The sequence below is a fragment of the Gallus gallus genome, chromosome 1, assembly GCF_016699485.2.
Source record: "Gallus gallus isolate bGalGal1 chromosome 1, bGalGal1.mat.broiler.GRCg7b, whole genome shotgun sequence".
NCBI lineage: Eukaryota > Metazoa > Chordata > Aves > Galliformes > Phasianidae > Gallus > Gallus gallus.
In genome coordinates this window covers 95,716,160-95,738,887 of record NC_052532.1, presented here as the reverse complement: position 1 = coordinate 95,738,887, position 22,728 = coordinate 95,716,160, and positions in this window count along the sequence as shown.

The following is a 22,728-nucleotide window of genomic DNA, read 5'->3' as shown; positions in this document are numbered from 1 at the left end:
ACTGAAATAGATTGAATATTTTTTTTTTTGACTGCCAAACTACACACAGGAAAAATGACTAGTTTGTCCAGATCTACTAAACATGTTTTTAATCTGTTACACCTGAACAAAGAATTAAAGGAAGGTGCTATTGTACTCTAAAATAACTAGGGGGTAGCATTGTATAGTCTTGTAGAAGCAATCCTAACTAGAATGCTTTGCATTTACTTATGTAGCTGTAGCTACTTATGTAGCTGCTGAACTTCAAGGAAATCTGTTACAAGTCAATGATTTCCAAGATTTCCATGACAACCTAATGAAAACAAACAAGGGATACAACAGAAAATGATGCTTGGATGTATCAGAAGAATAGCACTAATTAAGCAGCAACACATTCTTGGAAGGAAATGTTGAATTGTATAAAGAATCAGCATTCCTTTGGCATCTTACACAATACTACACTGTAAAAGGGAAATTCAACAATCAAACCTGCAGATGTATGTCTCTGACAAGGCATTTAAGTAAAGCTCATTGTGGTCTCTGAAACATTAGATGGATTCTCTTTGGGAATCTCCTAGACTCCCAAATGTACTTACCTCCAGATGCAATATTCAGCTGGTGTCTCCTGGGGAAAATGTGATTTGAGGGAAAAGGGTTGATCTTAGCACAATTCTTTTTATTTTTACCATCTGATCTCTTCCTTACTTAATCTCTCTGAGGTTAGCTGAGCCAGTAGGAATGGGATAAAGAATTGCAATAAACCAGACTACATTCTGAGGAAACAAATCTATTTTGCCTAGGTTTTAAAGTTGTTATTCCATGGATGTATTACAGGAGAGAGCTAGAGGGGTACCAGAATAGAAAAATATGTCTTTTAATGCAGAGTGCACCAAGAAATTATATGATTTTACCAGATAATTTGGATCCTAACTACTCTCTCATCTTAAGTATTAGTATTCTTCATGAAACAATCCCTGAATATATATCATTATATAACAACAATTTAAATGCCAATCTACCAGGCAATATTTTTCAAGAATAACTCATTCTGAAATGGAAATTACATTTTCTTAGTCTGTTCCTCTCTAGTATACTGCATTATGATATTGTCTGAAAAATATGCTGGATAACCAAACCATGTCATACCAACAATATGCTTTAGATTTAGAACAAAGTTCAGAATATGGAACCCCTACACAGTGCATTCTTTTCATAAATGAATAAATAATAAATAGATTAAAAATTTAATCTATTTTTATTCAGAAGTCAGATTTTAAGGTAGTCCATACAAACTCATCTGAATTGTCTCAAGTTCTGTGCCAAACTGGAGACTTTACTTATTTCTGTAACTTACATGCAGAACACATTTATGAAGAATTTGGAGGCAAACATCTCTACATTTTATCTGCTTTCTATAAGCCTAGGACCAGCTTGAGCAGGCAAAATGATAAACTACTCATTGTTATTCCTAAGGTCTTCTGTGAAGTATATACAGCAAATAAGATTTGTGATTCAAGAAGCAAGACATATGTTAATTCTTATACAATGGAGAAATCAATATTAAAATCAGGATTGGGCTGCTTCTGAGGCTGTATTCCCAAAGATAACAAAATATTGACTTACTATTCTCAGCCTGGAGCAAAAAAAGCTCAAGAAAATTTGAACTTATATATATATATATATAATAGAATTTATGTAGGTCACACTGAAAGTAATGCCTCTTATTTATTTCCATGGAAACTACAATAGATAAAAGAGCACAATAAGACTAATTAATAGAGCACATTCTCAGGTACAAAATACTATTTTTCAACAGTCACATGAACTATGCATTTTGGATAACCATGAACAAGAGTCTGCATGCCACATACATAAAAACCTGCACTAATATAGGTGACCACTGTCGCTGTGACCACTGCTGAAATGCACCACCCACTGCCTCACTTTGCTCACATCCACTGTTTGGTCTCTAGAAACATTCAGCAAGCATCAGTGAATGTCAATGGGTGCCATTTTTTTCTGCATGGAGGAATTAAATTCCACTCTTTTTCTTCAAATGCACTTCCACGTCAGATGCCATTTTGTCAGACTGCCCCTGTGCTGCCACCTGTCACACAGCAACAAAATGTAGCAGAATATTGGTGGGAAGGTTCAACCTCAACTGCCATTCCACCAATATCCACCTCTGACATCGTGTCAGTATAATAAAACAGAAGGCATTGCTTTCAGAGCAGCCCTTGTAATTGCAGCTTCTCTTGACCACTTCCTTCAGAATGCATGAAGTTATGATATCCAGACAGTGAAGGTATAGTAAATTGATTTGCAAGTTTGTCTGGGCCAGAGCCCGGTCTTACTGTCTGCCTATGTAATGTCAGGCATGCCTGTGGCACCGTATGAATAATCATATTAGTAAACAAAAAGTATCAAAACCAAACCAAAATAAAAATAAAAATTCAAAAACTGAAAAAACACTACCAAATTCATCACATTAGATTTTTGATCATATCATATATTTTAATGGTTTAGCCATTAACTCTTTCTGAGCCCCTGTGGCTACTTTCATCCAAAGTAGTTGTCAAATTTTACAGATCTATATTGAAGAAAGAGCATACTGATAGGTCTTGTAGACAGTTTACTTCTATTATCCATCAGAGGATATAAAGCAAAGCGCATCTCAGTATCCTTTTCTGGTGACAGGACAAATGCTTCAGGCTAAGTTTGTGACCAGCAAATTTGCATGCGTAAAATGTAGACAAAAATGCTAAAGCTTTAGCACTTAAAGGTTCTGATCACACAACTGGGCTGCTGTTTTCCAAGCATGCTGATATTGGTTCAGCTCAATTTCACAAATATGTGACCCTGCATAAACTTGTATATTCTACAAAGACATTAATCAAAACTCACTATTTTGTTTTATTGCTATCTGTCCTAAGTCCCAGCAAACCAAAGAGAATTACAACCATACGACTAAGTCATCAGTCACTAGCAGATATCACTAAGCAAATTTCTATGCACTACACTAGGAACTAAAATCTGTTTATAAAATGAAAATAACAAAACAACTTTCTTCAAACAATAAGAGATGAATAACAAATTCGTATAAATCATTATTTGATTGCAGTTTCTGTAATGCTAGAAGAGAAAAAAAGGATAAAAATTCTGTAAGTGTATTATTCACCATGTATTATTCACTCAGTTTCACTTAATCATCCAGCCTCCGTAGGTGCCCAAGGCAACCCTTCAAACCTCTGATTTATTTTTGGCCTCATTTAGAAGCTGTCATACAATCACAATGTATTAGTTCCAAACAGCAACAATTTCAGAAATGCACAGAACAAAACTGATCAATTCAATTACTCTCTACTGGAAGAAGAAAATACCCCAAAATGTATGAAATGTTTGAAACATGAAAGGTTGAACATGCCAGATATGAATTTAAATTGAACACCATTTTAAATATTCATACAGTTTTAGCCCTACAGTACTTTCTGGTTCCCTAGGTTTGCTAGGCATGAATGAGAATTCTTGTAGTACAATACAATAATACTTTACCAAATAATTATTTTCTTTTTCTTCATTGCTAAGGCTCTGTCCAAAATAATATTGTTTTTTTTTTTTCCCCTGACATTCAATGGCAGTATCCTATCTATGTTATGTAGTGTATAAATCAGTTCCTTCTGCTTTCTATGATGTCTATGAGCAAGTACATATCTTTTATGGTACACTCACCAGATGGAAGTCATTTACAGAATGTAGAGGGTCAGGGAGCACCAACAAGGATCTGAGGTGCCAGACTGCTAGGCAGAGGTTTGTCCAAGGGAAAAGGGCAGATATTTTTCTTTACTTTGAGATTTTATTTTTGCAAAGTATTATGTGAGTTCCAGCCTTTGTCTTTTCCACTGAGAGTTCTGTAGAAGTTGTAATCCTGATTGCATTACTTCCAGAAATCTCGGTCGCATACTCAACAGGCATGTAAAGGTGATACGGATATGAGTGCAGATCCAGTCCCTAGGCTTCTGCTTTGATGCAGTGGCTCTGATACATCTGGGAAGCTACAAGCAAACTGTGCATGTACCTCACAGATGGCTTGCACATGAGTTATAACCCTGATGCATTTGGGATGGATCAGATAATGCTTTAGCACATTTAAATTCAGTAAAGAAGTAGGGAAAATATCAACTCCATTCCTTCTCTTCCCTCAGATTGCATTCAGTTTCTAGGAAGACACCTTTGCCATTCATTCTTATATCAGGGAGAGAGCAACCCTTTCATCTAGTACACTAGGTTTTTTTTTCCAGTCATTCTTTTCTGCTGTATAATGTGCAGGATGTAGAGCTGCAGAGAGATTAAGCTTACTTAAAGTAAGTATCTTTCCCCAAAAGAGAATGGAATGACCCTCATTAGTTTAAGGGGATAAAACATATACCTGAGGCAAGAGTCTGCTTTTAAAGACAGAGGGCTGAAACTGGAACCCTGCATGGTCTGCAGCTGCAGCCTTCATGCTGTTTGATACACTCACCTATTACTTACTCTGTTGATCAGGAGAAGCAGCTACCAGGCTAATTTCTGTTCCCTATGCTATTCACACTACAGTACCAAGCAGTGTCATCTGGTGATATTTATGGTGCCTGTAGAAGAGTAGCAAGGATACCTGTGTCCAGAGGACTATCCTCAAAAGAAATAAGAAGATTTTCATTTTCTTCACAAAAACCTTAAAATGATTATTTTCCATACAGAAGAAAAAAATATATATATTTATCAGCCTTTCATTTCAGGGAAAGGAGGAAGGGAAAGAAAAGCAACTTCTGTTCATACTAAACTAAGCTAGAGTTGTTTTTTCACTGTCCCAGTTCAGCAGCCAGCAGGGGGTTATTTGCTTAGGTCCTTGGTTCCCTGATTGAAAGCTGTAGAGACATTGTGAAAATAAATGCATAATGCATAATTTCTGCAGCATGAAATGTTGCATTTGACTTCTTTCATGGCCTGGCCCCAACTCACAACAGCTACTGGCATTAGATAAGAGAAAAATCACACAAATAATGAAGAAGGGTGTAAAATCCAACAAACTGTAAGGAGTATAAGTGCAACAAACAGGGTAATAATGGAGTAGGAGACCAAATACAATAAATCAAAAAGCTATTCTTATTGGCACTGAGTGAGACATTCTTAAGGTCTCTAAGAAAGGCTATAAACATACATTTATAAAATCTTGTGTAACAGATTGTAAATATTGGGAATTGCCTTCTGTTAATTGTCCTGGTCTGGCTGAAGGAAATGGCAATCCACCTTATCACTAACAGAGGCCAAAGCTGGAAAGGTGAAGGCAGAGCCCTAGTAATTCAGTCCAATCCCACTCCTCAGCTAAGGAATCTGATTCTCTGGTGAACTTTCTCTTATTATGAAGCATGTGAAAGTAGGATTCTGCAGTTGTAAACTAGCAGCAAATTTGCTCTTAAAGCGTATTCCTAGTGGTTCTCATTTTAATGCAAACATAAATTCAGAGAGGTGGAAGTTTCTATCGTTACAACACTACCACAGAATTAAAATATCAGCAATATCCATGAATTAAATGGGCCTCATCTCAACACTTCTTACAGCAATTGAGATAGCATTTTGTGTATTTTGTTCACAAACCGCAATAAATATACTCATGAGCATTGATTTTTATTATTGCCAGGATTTATTATGCAGCACTTATTTTCTTGGCTTTGCATAAAACAAAACAAAACAGCATGAATTGTTTACAAGCAATTTCTACAATACCACCAATATATATAAGATGTTGGAATCCTGCATCTTTGCAAGGACTGTATCCAACATTCTTAGATGGGCATGTGGGTATCTGTGAACAAATTCATTGTTAAGGTATCGTATTATTTACTAGATCCAAAGCACCTGAAATATGCTATTATCTACCACTACATGTACATATCTTTTAAGATTAGACCCCAGATCATCAGGAAATGGCCTACCCTTAGGCTGTTATGAGAAAGTGAGGTTGCCCTTTACTCCTTTGTGGCTTGGAAGAAATAATATAGAATTCAAAGGACTATGTTCTAAGCTAGGATATGATTAGACCACAAGTCTCTTTTCTGGAAGAAATGGACACCAAGCTTCAACGAACAAGTCCCAAGAGGGGGATACTCGCTGAAAGGCACAACACACACGCTGCTGGCTGGCTCCCTCAGATCATATGAAGCCAGTGAGATAGCCCATGTTGGACCTCAAACTGAGGCTGAGCAAGAACTGCCTGTGCATGTATGGGCTCTTCAGAAGAGATGATAGGAACATGGCACATTCAAGAACATTCTACTACTTTTCAGAAATCTAAAGATTCTCTACCTAATTATTAAAAGAAACCAAGAAAAAGCCAAACTGCAAGTATAACACAGTCTTTTTAATCTTTTTCCCTTTTTTTTTTTTTTTCCCCTCCATTCTGTGGAAGGTTTTGATACCCAACTAGCAATCTGGGAGCACTTTATTGAAGCAAACAAACAAACCCCAAAACTTATGATCTTCATCACTTTATCATCTGTTCTCTGGATGGGTATTTTTCAATAAGGTAAAGCTCTGGCCAGCTGTAACATAATCCTACTGATTTAACAGGGTATGACATGCAAGTAACTGGAGACAGAGTCTGATCATTAATTTGGCATTAAAGCCAATTTATTCATTCTTTTCTACATTCTATTTTTTTTTTTTTACAGAGCTTCCTGTCCAAAATATTGTATCAGCCCAAAATAAATTTGTTTAAGATGAATTTAGTTAGAGTGGTTCAAAACTCCTGAGTGGATGCATTTAAACTGTTTTAAAACTGAAACATCAACTTTGGTTAATTGAACTCTCATAAGAATGAATGAAATCAATATATAGGCCATCTTTAACCTGTTTAATCCACTAGGTAAATTAGTTTAAAAACGTAATAATTTCACAGCACATGCTGAAACTTGTGTTCATCATGATGAGCACCATTGTCTTCCTGTTTCCTGGTAGCTGTCTGTCTCTCAGCCTCTGCTCTCTGGACACACTACTTTTACATCTCCTGTCTCCTTAGGAGCTTATAACCTGAACCATGCACAGAATCTGGCAACACAGGAATGCTGTCAGTGAGAGGGACTCATGATAATCATAACATTAGAAGAGCATAACTTTACATGCAGGGTTGGCCATACTTTAAAGCTTCAGTCCCAAATGCTGGATTTCCTGCCTAGTGGTTCTTGGACTTTCTGCACAGAAATGTTGCACCTGCTTTCTACACCAAAAAATAGACCTATTTAAATAAAAGAATGTTCCAAATTGCTGGGAAGAGGAAAATAACTTGCAATCTTCTTTAGACTGCTGGCTATGAAGTACAAATCCACATATGGTTAATTAAAGAGGAATAAAAACTGAAAAGAATCAGTATGAAAACTTAAGCTTCTAATGGATTAAAACAAATTATTTATATATATTAAAAGTATCACTATTACCAACTGCTTTGTGTTCAGAAAGATTGAAATTACAAGTAACTGCTGATTCATAACTTCAAACAAAATACCATTTTCTCAGTTAAGTGCAAGAAAGCGTACTGTTTCTTTTAGTTGATTCCTTGGAAAAGTCTTATTCCTTGGAAAGTGCAAAAAGCCACTAAAGAACTGTGAAAGGTCATCATATGAGTTTGACAGTTTCACTAAAAGAACATTATAAAATTGCTTTCTGGTTGGCATGTTGTATGTAGAAAATGGCACAAGTTTGTGAGGGGAAAAATAATTAAATTCTTATGATAAAATCTAAATTGTATTTTAGTATGGAATAACTTATGATTCAACTGCTCTAATCTTCATTCTGTGACTGTAAAAAATGTGCTATATCTCATTTATTTCGTATTTTTGGAAGCAAGAAGCCCTTTGAAGATATACATCAGTAATTTTCAATAGTGTATTAGGAAACTCTTGTCTTTGATAGCCACATAATGAGTGAAGGATACTGAATCCTTTGCAAGACTTATTCCAGTAAAATATCAGTCACCAAGAGATTCATACCAGCAAATATTTATTTTATGCTCACATTTAAAAGCAGTCAGCAAATTAAAGAGTAGTGGCAGGACAGAAAAATATTTAACTGTAATATTTTAAATAGAAAGTAGTAGGAAATATTTTAGGAACATGGTAAAGGGTGAGAAGAAGATGAAAGTAGTATTTCCCAAATAGGTATATCTGTACTTCTTGTAAACATTATGCAGACATAGCATGAAGATGTCTCCTGTCATAGCACAGAGTGATTGATAAAAATGATTCAGGGTCCAGACAGTGATAGTACTGAGCAAAAAAAACATGGGGGGCGGGGGATGGGCAGAGGGCAGAAATCCTTTTAGATTGACCTTTAACTGATAAATTGATGGTGTCCTCATTAGCAGCAACCCCGCTGCTTGCCCTCAATAAAAGATAATGTCCTGCTGTTAACACTGGTCCTGTTTCTGTGATTTAACACTACTATTACAGTGCAGATTGTACTTAAACGGATTAAGGCTTAAATTAAGATAAAATATTGTCGGGTCCGCACTGTTTGTCTCTGAAAAAAGCAGTATGATTTCATTGCCTGTGACTGAAAATCAGCAAGCTATAGGGGCATTTATCCAATGACATTAGATCCAGGGTTTTCACAAGGTAGTACCTATAAAATAGCCAATTTGTTCAGTATTCAATAAGTAATATATCAGGGTAGTCCGTTTATGATTAACTGTTACCCACAGTATCATCCTCTCTGCCAAAAAACAAAACATACATAGTAGAATTACCGTATTTTCTTAGAATGCAAAATTTGTAGGGTTTACAATGTAGTTAATGAATTGTATTGCCTATTACATGTAACAGAAACACCATGAACAGCCCTCTACAATGATGAAAATACAGAAAGAGATGTGCCATTATTAATGTGTTTTAGCAATACATTTATTGGGTTTTGAAAAAAAGTATTTTAAAGAAGAAGCCTAATCACCATGGTAAACCAGCTACTATGCTTATTTTTTAATTAGACACTAGACACAAAGAAATTATCTACATTGGTTTGAATCTTCTGATGCTTTTATATGGACCATCACTACGGAATGCAAAGAGTTGAGGTCTAACCCAAGCAGACAGGTCAGCACCACACAGCCACTCACTTTCTCCTCACGTGTGATGTACAAGAGAATTGGATAGGCAAAGTACTCATGGGTTGAGATAAATACCATTTACTAGGTAAAACAAAATTCATATGCACAAGCAAAGTAAAGCAAGGACTTCATTTGCTTCTTCCCATCACAAGGGAGGTGTTCAGCCACTCTCAGAAAAGCAGGGATCATTACACATAATTGTTTCTTGAAAAGAAAAATGCCATCACTCCAAACACCCTCCCCTTCCTCCTCCATTACACTAGTTTTATTGCTGAGTATGACATCATACAGTATGGTATTAGCTGTCCTGACTGTGTCCCTTCCCATCTCCCTGTGCACCCTCAGCTCCTGGGTGGCAGGGCAGCACAAGGAGAAAGAAAGTCCTTGGCTCCATGCAACAGCGCTCTACAACTAAAACATCATACAGCAAACAGATATACAGATTGGAAGGTATACAGGTATAGGAGCAGAGAGATTATTGCGTTTCCAAAGAAGTAATGAAACAAAGAGCTTATTCATGTCCTGTGCTCACAGAAGGGCTCCAAGGGGGATGATCTCCAGATAGAGATCCTCCCTCCTTCAGAGTCAGCCCTTAAATGAGGTCTAGGAGAGGTGGAGCCTGGCTGCACCCCTTCTGGTCACTCAGGTGAAATTACATTCACCTGTGCCCCTGCAGCTGACTCAGCGCTCACCTCAGGTGGTCAATCAGAGGTTCAGGCCGTGATTCAACAGTTCTCATACAGCCTTCTGATCATCTTCATGGCCCTCCTTTGGACCCACTCCAACAGCTCCATGTCTTTTTTTGTGTTGGAGGCTCCAGAACTGGATGCAGTACTCCAGGTGGGGCAAGGGCAGAGTAGAGGGGCAGAATCACCTCCCTTGTCCATCTGGTCTTGCTTTTCTTGATGCAACCCAGGATAAGGTTGGCCTTCTGGGCTTCAGGTGCACATTGCCGGCTCATATTTAATCTTTCATCAACCAATACCCTCTAATCCTTCTTCTCAGGGCTGCTCTCAAGCCACTCTCTGCCCAACCTGTATCCGTGCTTGGGATTGCATCAACCCAGGTCCAGGACCTTTCACTTGGCCTTGTTAAACTTCATGAACTCCAGAAAATAAATATCAAAATATTTTTATTTGCAGCTGAATAGACAACATCCTGATCTCACAAGTCTCAGTATAATGATTCTGTGGGCACTTCCTGTCAGTATAGGCTTTCAGAGGTGATGGCAGTGCCCACCTGGGTGGTGACAGAAGGATACCTGTTGGCCCCATTACTGGCAGAGGCTGGAGGCAATTTCCCTTTCCCTGCTCCACTCAGTTTGGGAGGTGTAAGCCAGGGGAAGGGACCAGAGCTCCAGCATCTGCCTTCCTCAGGGGTGTTCTTATGACAATATTTCACTGAAAGACCAGAGCAGTGGGCCTAAGGCTCAGGTGATGGACAGGCTCCTCAGATGCCCTGGCACTGGGTGTTGCCCCATTGGAGACTCCCCTTCTCCTTGCCTTTCTGTATGTAGCAGAAAAATATGTGACCTCCACTCTCTCTCCAGGCTCCTTTTCCATGGCTTTATGAGCCCTTGGTCCCTCTGGTAATCAGCTCCCACATGTGTGCTTTCTCTTTCACCATGTTAAACAGGGCTTTAATCAAAGGGTTCGCTATTTCATCCTGGATTTTTTCCAGAAGGGGGAAAAAAAAAATCACACATAATTGCAAGAAACAGCTGTCACAAGTGAAAGGTAGGTAAGTAACAGAGAGAGTGACTGGAATAACAATATCCAAAAGACCTGAATAAAATGATGTTATTGAAAATGCACTTTCAAATTGAATTATTTTCAGTTGAGAAATTTGTGAGGTTTGACTCTTATTGCAATTTTTTTAATGCATATCTTTCTTCAAGGAATTTGTACCTGGCAGTAGACAATTTTTATTTTTTTTTAAATCTTTGTTCCTGACAAGAGTGGAATCTGGACTTGCAAGAATAACTTGGGCAAAATTTTATGGGTTTCGCTATCCCATCAAAATTTGAGATAATTCATAAAGCTCCATTTTGCTGCATTCTCAGGAATTTCAGATTCATGTTAAATGGTCCAGTACTGCTACTGGATGTGGAATAGATTTATGAGGAGAAATGACAACAATTGGTTCTTTAGTACTTGTAACTTGAAACTCAGAATCTGCATAATCTTAGTTATTCAAAGATTTCGTTGAAAGTCCAGTCTGAGTTTTCAGCTATTTTTCTGAGCTTTAAGAAAAAATGTATATTTAGATAAAGACATAATTACATGAAAAATATATATATTTAGTCCTATATAAATTAGATATATTATTTAAAATTATTACTTCATGCTAACTACACCTTATACAACTATATACACCATGTCATGTGTACTCACTTGTAAAAAAAAGTATTTATATTCAGTGTTCTGTACTTTGACTAATATGTACCTTATTTTCCTTGCACTACTTAACATATATGCATACCTAAATATATTTGCATATATTTATTTATATTTAGGAAAAGCATTTCTTAAATAAAAACAATGGATTTACAGACTTCCCTTTGAAAAGATAATGCAGTGAATTAAAATACTTCTAATTATTCAGTTACATACTGATTTCTGTCACATTGTAGTTAACAGTGGGAGACTATTTTATAATTTTATGACCTTAGTGGGAATGAGAAAAAAAATTATCTTTAGATTAATAATGTAATTATTATCTCTGTTCTCTTTCTGTAGTCATTCTTGTTATTTTTGTTCATCAAAAATAACTTGAAAATTTCAAATGCTTTGAAGTTGCACCTTTCTTGAAGCAACTTTATGAACAGAGAAACTGAAAGGCAATATAAATGTTAAATAATGTTGAAAGTTAAGAATATAAAAGGATGTGTAAAATAACTTCTAAGTGCTAACCTGGAGCCCCAGACAACATTTTACGAGGTTTCCTTTTGCTTATTTTAAAACTTAATGAATACTGTAATTAGTGATAACTTTGGATTGATGTTGCATTGACAAAAGACTAATCTCAGTTAAACTGACAGTATTTTGTATCATCTCTGCATTGCTGAGTTCAGTGTGTTAGCAGGAATTAAAGATGATCTTCAGACCCCTGGAGCACGTAGTGTAGTCAGTGAAAAAAAGAGGAAGAAGCCCAATAGTCATCTCTGGCAAGGGCAAAATTTTATAGGAATTGCTGAAGATGAAGAAGAATCTGGGTAGTAGTAGTAGAACTTCTATGTAGTAGAAGTATTTTCACTGCACTAAAAGAGAGCTTTGATGAGTTGGGGGGGGGGATGCAGTATTATGTATAAGAGGACAGTTTGTTGATAAAACTTAAATATGCAAGTCGTAAGGAAGACATGAAAGTACGTGAACTTAAATGTTATTTTTCACTGTGCTGTCCAGGCACAGTTTGGCTTCAACGTTCAACATACATATGGAAATATCACCTCTTAAGTATTTTAGAAAAGAAACAAATTTGAAGAGAGCAAAGAGATAAAGAGGAATAAGAAGTTGAAACATTTTCCCAAAGGTCACAAAACTGAGTCTCCAGACAAAGAACAAGATCATTCAAGTGTATAAGCCAATCTGTTTCTCAACAGTAGTGTTGGATAATTTGGAGACTGGGAACACAATAGCTATTTTTATTGCTATGCATTATGGAAAAATAGCAAGAGAAGTGAAACTGCTAACATTTAACAGTTGTGCACCCAAAGCATTACAGCTTGACATTTACATTCCTATAGAGAGAGTAGAACAGAAAAACACTGCAAAGCCATCTCAACAAAGCAAAACTACACACAACAAAATAATCTTTCTGTCTCTTCCCTTTCGGTTTATAAAGTTACAAAATTTCTTGACAAGAAAAGGCCACATCTTAACTTCAAGGAACTATTTTAATTATAACGGGAGAGGAATAAATCCTAAATGTCTTCAAGAAATTAATCTCATTTTCGAACACAGGTGTGTGGTTTTTTGTTAGCAAGTTTTTTTCGCTGTTGTGTTGTTTTGTTTATTTTGTTTTTTGTTTATTTTAAAGAGAACAAAAATCAAGAGAGCTCACTTTGTTTTCTATCAGCAACAAATATTTGGAAAAAAAATTGCTTATGGAATCTAGGAAAGGATTATTTTTTTTCTTCACTTTGCACATACATGTCTTGAATTGTCTCTGGATTTCTCCTGTGGCATTAGCCTACCAATACAGGTACAGCTCTATTTCAAATTTTTATTGAGATTAACCCTTACAAAAGTCATATATGTGTGCATTCCCTTTGTGCACAACATATGAAAAACAGTGTTTTCATGCTGCAAAACAGAAATCACAAGTTTATTATCTGGAGACAGATCTCTACCTTCCAGTGAAAAATTACCTCCTCTTTCATTTTCTTTATACATTTATTTCTCCTCAATTGGTGTCTTTGTGTTTGTTTTGAGGGATTTTTATAATTATTATTTGGATTGGCTTTTGCTTGTTTGCTTGTTTTAAACAAAAAAAATGCCCTCAACTTGACCAAGGGTCGCCTGAAGAGGCAATGATACACAGTTGCATCCTGGAGCTGAATAAGTATTTTGGGAGATGTAAAGAAGTTAGATTGTTTCTCTCTATAAAGTTAGTCTTAGAGGTTTAATTCTGATACTGCATAACATGTTTCAAAGGTCACGGCATAAAAAACAAAAGCAGCAATCCACACACCCTTTCCTAGAACTTGCGGCAAAAAAATCTCACCTATGATTCACATAGGCTTGTGAATACTCACAGAAAACCCCAAGCCTCATATGTGAGCACCTCCTGAGGGAAAATTAGTCATTTCACACAGCACTAATGATAGCTTGCCAGTGTTAAATTAATGGCATCCTTGGGGAAAAAGGTAATAACATTTTTTCTGATTAACCTAACTGGCTGCAGGACTCCACTGTAGTTCTGTTGAAATTCATCAGCAAAACCATTTTTTGTGTAGTGCCTAGAGTTGGAAATCGTGATTCTCAGAGCTAAGAGGGCAAATGGCAGTTTCTGGTGTTCTACTGGTTTCTGTAATTACCTATGATCACAAACTACATTTATTCTCATAAGATTTAGCTAAGTTGTAAGATTGAATGATATTTCATAAATCCTCAGAATAACTTTTTGCATCAATATATCATTTACTTAGCCTTTTTCAGTCCATCAGTCACCTCCAGTATGATAGCCACTGTATGAACCAAAACTGAAGCTGAAACTTGACACAGTACAAACTCAGTTAAAGTACAGTTTAAACAATGCAGTTCTCCAGGTAAAGAGTTTATATATATCTATTCATTTAATATACACTGCATATTTTTCCTCAGAAGATTTCTAGCTTTCCATTAGAAGAAACTGAATAGAAGAAGAAAAATAGACTGAATGTTTTTTCAGAACTTTCTAATATGCTACTATGCTATTTACTGTGTGCATCTTCTTATGTAAGGCACTAGGGAAAATATTTCTAAGGAATTCTGAGAAATATGATAGCAAATTTCAATGGAAATGGCAACAACAACTAAGCTTTCAGTTTGCAGTGAAGACACATTTGTTCTTTTTTCCTCCAAAACATCTCTGTAGTAAAATTCTTTAATATTTTGAACTAAACTTTTCACTGACATATTACCAACAACAACAATCTTTCAAAGCTTGTAGAAAACAGTCTGCAACAGCTGATGCAGAAATGAAGCTGCACTGGCATGAAATATGTTGGGAACAAACAACAATGCTAAGTGTTAGAAAAGTAAAGATGAATTTTATGACAAGTGTTAAATCCTACTAATTTTTCTTTTGGAGACAGATGCTCTGGGCCATATCCTATTTATTTTACTTTGTGTTTGAGATTTCTTTAGGACTTCAACACAGGTAAAAGAGAAACCTCAGCTGTCAGCCTAGTTGGTTGAAAAACATCAACTACTGAAAGAAGATGAGTGATGTTTAGTCCCCACTTTAAAATTGATGGGAAATTTACTTCAGTGAAATATAGCACCAATATCCAGTTTGGAAATTCATGGTGAAAGCATCAGCTTTGTATAGCAATATTAACTATGGTAACATAAATGAAACAAGATTACTAATGGAAACTAACTCTGGAAAGGTGTATTTAGAAACTTAATTATTTTATTAAACTGATTCTCTGCTAAAGGACCTTGCATTTTTCTTGATAAGTCAATACGAGTCACTTCACGTCTTATTACTCATGAGATCTCCAGAGACCTCAATTTAAAATTCATGGGAGAGTACTATCTAATGATTCATCTCATTAATAACTTTTCTCCCTGGTTTCTAGGCCACAAATGCTCTGGACTCTGAAAGCTTACCCTAGGTGTTCAGAAGAACATTTTAATTGCCTTGTTTTTTGACAAAGATAGAATGCTAGATCAGTCTCTGAAGGTCATGACAGCAGTATCAGAGAAACCTTAAAGTGTGTTCAAAGAGAATCCACACGTACTGATGATGCAGGGTTCCCCCTGCTGTCATTCACAGTAAAGAAATCTAAATCTATTTTAAATTGTCATCTCACTTTTTGAATATGTAGTAAGAAGGATAGCAAAAAAAAAAAAAAAAAAAAAAAAAAATTGACAGCTATAAATATGAGAACATGAGAATTGATAGCTATTTAAAGAGTGACAAAGAGGCTAAAATCAAAAGACAAAATAAACAAAACTTTAGTTATGATTCTTCCATAAGTTGAGATAAACAAATTCTTATTTCTTTTCCAAATGTGTACTTTTAAGAGCAGAACACACTTTGTTCCCAGTTCTTGATATATAGAAAACTATTCTGACTCATTCCATGACCAAGATCATTGTGCATACTTTATGCCTGATGTAAAAAAAAAAAAAAAACCCAAAGTTAACTGTGTGCATTCCTGCAGGCTGTCCCGAGATGACCCCATAAAGCACACTGTGCTGTTTGGATAACCACTGCAGGGAGCTGTGTGCACAGCAGCTGGCATGGAGAGTAGGCTGGGGTTTACAAACTCTTCACACCTGGCTCAGGCCGAGGTAAGGGATTTCTTTTACTCATAGATGTTTAAATTATTAAGTCAGACTTAATGGTACATTTAAAATCAGAATTGCCACTAAAACTGGGCTTAGTGGAACAACTCACACAGTCATTTCTATAGCTCGTGGTTCCATTTCTATAGCTGGTAGTTCTGTTTTCTTTATCAGAAAGCACAGCATCTAGATATTTTAAAAAGATATACAGAAAACAAATTTCACTCATGCTGCTTCTGAGACAATCTCATATTTGAGATTCCACTGAAAGCTGGATATAGAATTGTTTTCTCTTATGTGAATATCTTATGAAATCTAGAGCCTGTCCCAGCACAGTATGTCATGAGCCCCATTTGCCAAACTGCCACAAGAACAGACACATCATCTGAATGTTGCTCATTTGAAATTTGGACACCTGTGAGGGGCCCCTCAGAGTTGGTAGACCATACATCCCTTTCATCTCTGTAATAATTTTGAAAAAGTGACAAGATCTGTTGGAAGCTGCAGGTACTTTTATATCTTAGAAACTGATTGAATAAACAATGCCATAAGCTTTTCAAGTGGATGCAGTTTAGATTTTCAGCGGTGCCAAACTAAGCCCCATGTGCTCTGTATTCAGTCAGAAGTTAGACATGCCCTGCAGACTCTCCCTTCTCTTTCATTTCACATGAGTTTCAGCAGAAGATTATCTAACTAAAGATGTATGTTGTTATTCAAGGAAATATAGTTGTAACATGCAACAGTTACATTTATGCTGTGCAAATTGCCTGAATAACATGCCTTGTATGATAAATGCATTTGAATAACATGGAAATGGCTCCTTCAGCCTCATCTTATATATCTAATTGAAGCTTTTCATGATCCTTCAGTCCTCCTTGGGAAATCAAAGGTGAGTTAAGAAACAAGGAATTAATTTGTTTCTAAGCAAATTATTTCTGAAATAGACAGTCTCATAACCAGAGGAAAGTCATTAAGCTGAAAATCCATGCTGAGCTGTAAAAGAGCATTATATTTTCCTTGATGTATTATCAGTAAAGTAGTTATTAAAGTAAAGTATCACAGAATATTCAAGAAATTCCACATCAATAAAATATAATTCCCTCAGTATTGAATGTTTTCAGACTTTTTAAAATATATTTCTTAAAAGAGCTTAATCTTAAAAAAAAAAAAAAAAAAAAAAACCATAGCTGTTTTTCTCAAAGCCAATAGAACATCTAGTAAGCAAAAAGTCTCAAAGTCATAAAGATAATTACTTCTAGAACAGAGCTTTTAAATGGTTGGTGGAGTTACCTGATACTCATAAAATCATAGTGTTGGAAAATACCTCTAAAATTATCCAGTCCAACCATCCACCTGCAAACAGTATTGCCCACTAACCATGTCCCTAAGTACTACATCTACTCTTTCCTTGAACACCTCCAGGGGCAGTGACTCCACCATCTCCCTGGGCAGCCTGTTCCAATGCCTATCCACTCTTTCAGAGAATAAATTCTTCCTAATAGTCAACCTGACCCTCCTCTCACAAAACCAGAGGCCATTCCCTCTAGTCCTAGTTAAAAGAGACTAAAGGAAATAGAAAGAAATAGTAAAATCTTACCCTGATTTATATAGTTTGCACATCATCTATATTCTCCTAATAAATGAATCAAATAATCTTAACACTGTAAATCATCCCACCTGGGAGTGTTAAAAATATCAACTGAAATTGTTCCTATGCCATCTGCTGGAAATAAGTCAAATTTTTTATTTTTCACCACCACCTTTGAGACTTATCTACTTATTAATTGAAAAATGACGGTAATAAAGGTTACAAATCTCAGATGTGAAATTTCTCTTAAAGTAAATAGACTAACAAAATTGCAGCATAATTGAGATACTGTCCCTAAGCAAAAGACATATTGATCAGCAATGCCTTTTGATTTCTTATAGGAAGGCTGTGTTTTTGTATAACAGAACTCCATTTACCAGCTTGCAAATAAATTCTCTCATTCCTGTGCGTAGCCCCTTCCTCCAAATGTATTCAGAATCCAGGTAGGACTGTCCTATCATATTTAAAGGACTCTTAAGCTCTTCTTCTTACACAATAAGAAGGTGGGATAAGGTTCTTTTCAAAGCCTCTCTCCCTCTCCTGAGGGCTTCATCCAGATTCTATATGAGAAGTTTCTATATGATAGCTTAGAAATCAAATGCCATCCTGAACACAAAGTTATTTTTTTTTCTTTCAGATTTTAATAATTTGGTTCCAGTTTCTTAATCAATAGTTAAACTTTTTATTTTGCCTAATATTAAAGAGATTGACTCTATGATATTAAGAGATTCATCAGGTTGAGCTCATTGATGCAGGTTACAAGTCCATCTACAGCATTGAAAGGAAGCAACCTTCCAATAGGCTAATGAGCCTGCTGCAGGAGTTTAGGACTCCAACACACTTTTCAAATCTTCACCATACACGCAATATCTGGCTTATTGCTTAACAGAGAACTAGGACTCCTAGGCAAATTTAGCCTTACACTTCTTGAATTTTCCCAAATCTAAGTAAGATTACGAAGATAGCCTTTTCATTTCACTTTTTTTTTTTTCCTGTAAATTTATACCATAATTTTCTTAATTTTTTTTCCACAGGCAAGTAATTTTATGATTAATTTTGCCAGCTGATATAGCATTCAAGGCCTGTAATAGTCCAACAAGAACTAAAAAGAAAAAAGAACAATGAACATATTAATATACATATATTTCTGAGATTCAATGAATTTTAAAAGCAAATTATTAGAAATGAAATAACAAAAATTGTCTTTTAATGCAGATGCAATTGAAGTTTTTTTCCATTTCTGTTGAAATTAATAAAACTCTCTTCAAAGCTGAGCATAAATACGTAATTGATTGTAGAAACACAGAATTACAGAATGGTTTTGATCAGAAGGGACCTGAAAGCCCATCAAGTTCCAGTCCCCTGCCATAGGTAGAGCTGCCCCCCACCAGCTCAGGCTGCCCAGGGCCCCATCCAACCTGGTCTTGAGCGCCTCCAGGGATGGGGCACCCACAGCTCCTCTGGACAGCTGTGGCAGCACCTCACTGCCCTCTGAGTAAAGAATTTACTCTTAAAATTTAATCTAATTCTCCCCTTCTTTAGTGTGAAACCGTTGCTCTTTGCCCTATTACTATTAATTTGAATAAATTATTATATTGTAGCCCATATGTGCAGAACCCAAAACCAATATTTTGTCTCTAATAACAAGCAGCAAGTGAAGATTTGGCCCTAAACAAGAAAACCCAACAATAAGCAGGCTGGAGACCCATTTCCCTTCATCCCATTGTATCAGGTGAGTCACAAAGCTTCTTCATGAGTATTTGCTTTAGCTGAAATTAGCAGGGCACTTTATTTTGGCTAACTCATGTCCTTTTCCCTGATTCCTTTTGTACTTTTCCCTGAAGAGGGGTGTTTAAACAGGACCACAGATTCTTTTACTGCCACAAATTTAAGCTACATCAGGAAAAATTTAAAAGGAGAAAAATAAATAGGAGAAATAAAAGAAGTTGGGAACTGAGACAAAGGAAAAAAGACCAACTTGGTATTTTAATGATTTATTTTGATTTAAAGTATGTTGAAGAAATAAATATTCCTAATTATGTGCCTCCGAAAAATAACATGGATTTATAGAGGTGAAATATTTGCAAGTAATACCTGACTCAATCCTCAGCCATCACTGGCAGGTCTCCCTTTCCATGCAGCCTCTTTCTAAGCAGAGAGACCTAGGACACCTTGCCAGTGAGGGCTGATACAAACGCTTCAAGATCTTTCTGTAATCTCATCCTTACCACTGTCCACTGCCATTAAATCATCTTCCACACCTATTCAGCAGTAGTCCCACGTCTTTCTTAATCAGTCTGTTACTACTAAACTGGTGGCAAGAACTCTGTTTTGTCCTTTATGTATCTTGGCAAGCCCTAAGCCAAGCTGACGTTTTGTTAACACTATCCTTATATCCCCAGGCAGTATTTTTAAATTACCCTTTTGAAGCACATTCCTGTTACCACTTCTATCTCTATGATTATTATTATATTTTTACACTGGAGTTCTGTCACAAGATTTAAAATGTGGTTGTAGGAATCTAGGGTTCTGCCTTCTAAAAAAATCATACCGATGCTACATACACAAATTAAGCATTCTAGTAAACATCGTGACAGATAATTATTTTTGTTTAAAGTGTGAGTGAAACTAGCATTTTTTTAAATCAGAAAAGTATTGATCAGAAATAATTTATCAATACATGCAGAGATTTTCATAAATTACAAATTATCTGAACCTCAAATCACAGTAAAATAGATTAAATTATTTTTCTCAGGCAGAAGTTGAAGTCTTTGCTATTGAATACAAAAATAAAAATATATTAAATAGATATGCAGGTAATCTCACACAAAATTCACCAAGGAATTTAAAAAATATATATATTTTATATCTTCAGAATAAGTTTTACCTGTTCGATAAAATATAATTTTCACCATCAGGACAGCATGGCATAGTCATGTGTTACGGTAGAATATGTTCTGGGATGCTCTCAGTAGAGGGAAAAAATATCAGGCAACACTTTTCAATCCTCAGCATTCAACAAAGTTGTGAAAGACAGAAAGAAAGTAAGAAAGAAAGTTGCAAGTTTTGCCTGTATTTCACTTAATTCAGTTATGTATCATATTTATTTAGTACTCCACTCCAGAGCTGATATGGATTCAGAACACTAAAGGAAAAAAATATGTGGACTCAGTTAAAAAAGTTTGCTGATACACTGAGAACACCATGTCTGTTAAGTTCCTATAATTCAAACAACATCTGTTTTTCAGTCTGTGTTCACTTTTGTCTCATTAAAGAAAAAGTTTTGCCCAATTCCAATGTAGTGAAGAAGAATTTAAGAGCTGTCTGCATATTTTAAATCCCAGGTTACTCGATGTATGTGACAAATCACATGGTTAAAGTATTTTAGACGGCAAAATCTAATTAATTGGAAGATTCTGCCTCCTTTTATTATGAATGCAAAGTAGAGCAGAGGGAGAAGCAAGTGAGAGAAAACGAAGTAATAAGAGTAGAGAAAGCTTAAAGGCTTGTGTACAAGTCTTATTTACCTTTTGCAGTAAACATTAAAACAATGGTGTTGTCCAGGATGAGACTTTAAAAATGGTAAGGATGCAAAAGATAAAAAGGAAAAAAAAAAAAAAAAAAAAAAAAAAAAAAAAACCTTTAACATTCTGGGATTAAATATTTTTATTTGTGTGTATGTTTATAAGTTGTGAAAAGCTCCTGGCTACTCTCCAGTCTGCAGGAAGTAGGAATAGTTCCTGAAATAGTTACTTCTTTTCTCTGTCAAGCTTAACTCTTACAAGGTATTCACGGTGTTTGTATGAAGATGAAAATATGATCTTTATGTGATTAAGAGAGACAAAGCAAGTGAGAACACCCAAGTGAATTACCTCTTATCTCTCTAAACCGGCTGCATGTAGCTTAAAAATTACTTCTGTAAGGATAGGTACAGCTCATGTCCCAGAGTTGCATGGAAAACACCTAGGGTTCATTTAGGCAGGAATTTCTTCCTTCAATAGATGATTTTAAAAAATACTGTAACATTAGCTTATTAAAAAAAATAATAAATCTTCATTTCCTTAAGCTATAGAAAAGGTAAACATCAGAAGTAGTATCAGAAGAACAAATAAACATGTCTTTTTAATTATGAATTGCAAAAAGATTATACGCATCATTGAAGGTGTGCCACTAACAGAAGGAAATACACTAGAAAATCCCCTATACCAATCTCATGCTAGGGTTTCCAGTACTTGTGCCCAGGCACAGCAGAATCAGGAATGGACTCAGCGGAGGCACATGGGTCTCAGACATTGAAAACAGAGCCACCGATATGTAAGAATCCTGTTTGTATATCAGTGTGTTCAGCTTTTTCAGGGTTTATGCTAACTGCAACGTGCAGTGTCATAGATGTTGAGTGTGCTGCAAATTAACTCTGGGAACCCTTACATACTAGCAGATCAGGTTCTTTCATTGAGAAGCAGATGCCTCAAAAACAGGGTTTTTTGTCAGGAAGTGTAAACCTTTACTCTTTCCATAGCAATCACAGAGTAGTAGTAAAGAATACTATAGTTACGAAAAGGATAATAAAATGAATGAAAAGAAACTATTAAAAATGTATTCAAACTCTAGTAAACTTATAATTAGGGCTTTCTCTGTGATGCCTAGGGAGAGAAACTAATTATTTTCAGATTGTGTAGCTGATGCAGAATTTTTTTAAAGTAATTATATGTTTATTAGTAGTTTATAAGATTATAAGAGCAAGAAACTGTAACTCCATCTGGTCTGGAAAAAAATCTGCCTTCACTAAGATCTTCTTTTCCAAAATTATGAGTTAATTTTATAGCAAATTGTACATTAGAACATACTGATGTACTTACTTGCAGGAGGGATATAGTATAATGGAATTATTTTAATATAATTTTGTTCCAAATCTTGACTACAAAATATTTTATTGTTGTTCTTCATGAGAATGAATTACTGCATGCAAACTTTGATACAGTCTGTTTTCATATGAAAATACATTTTAAATGAAAATATTTTTTTAATAT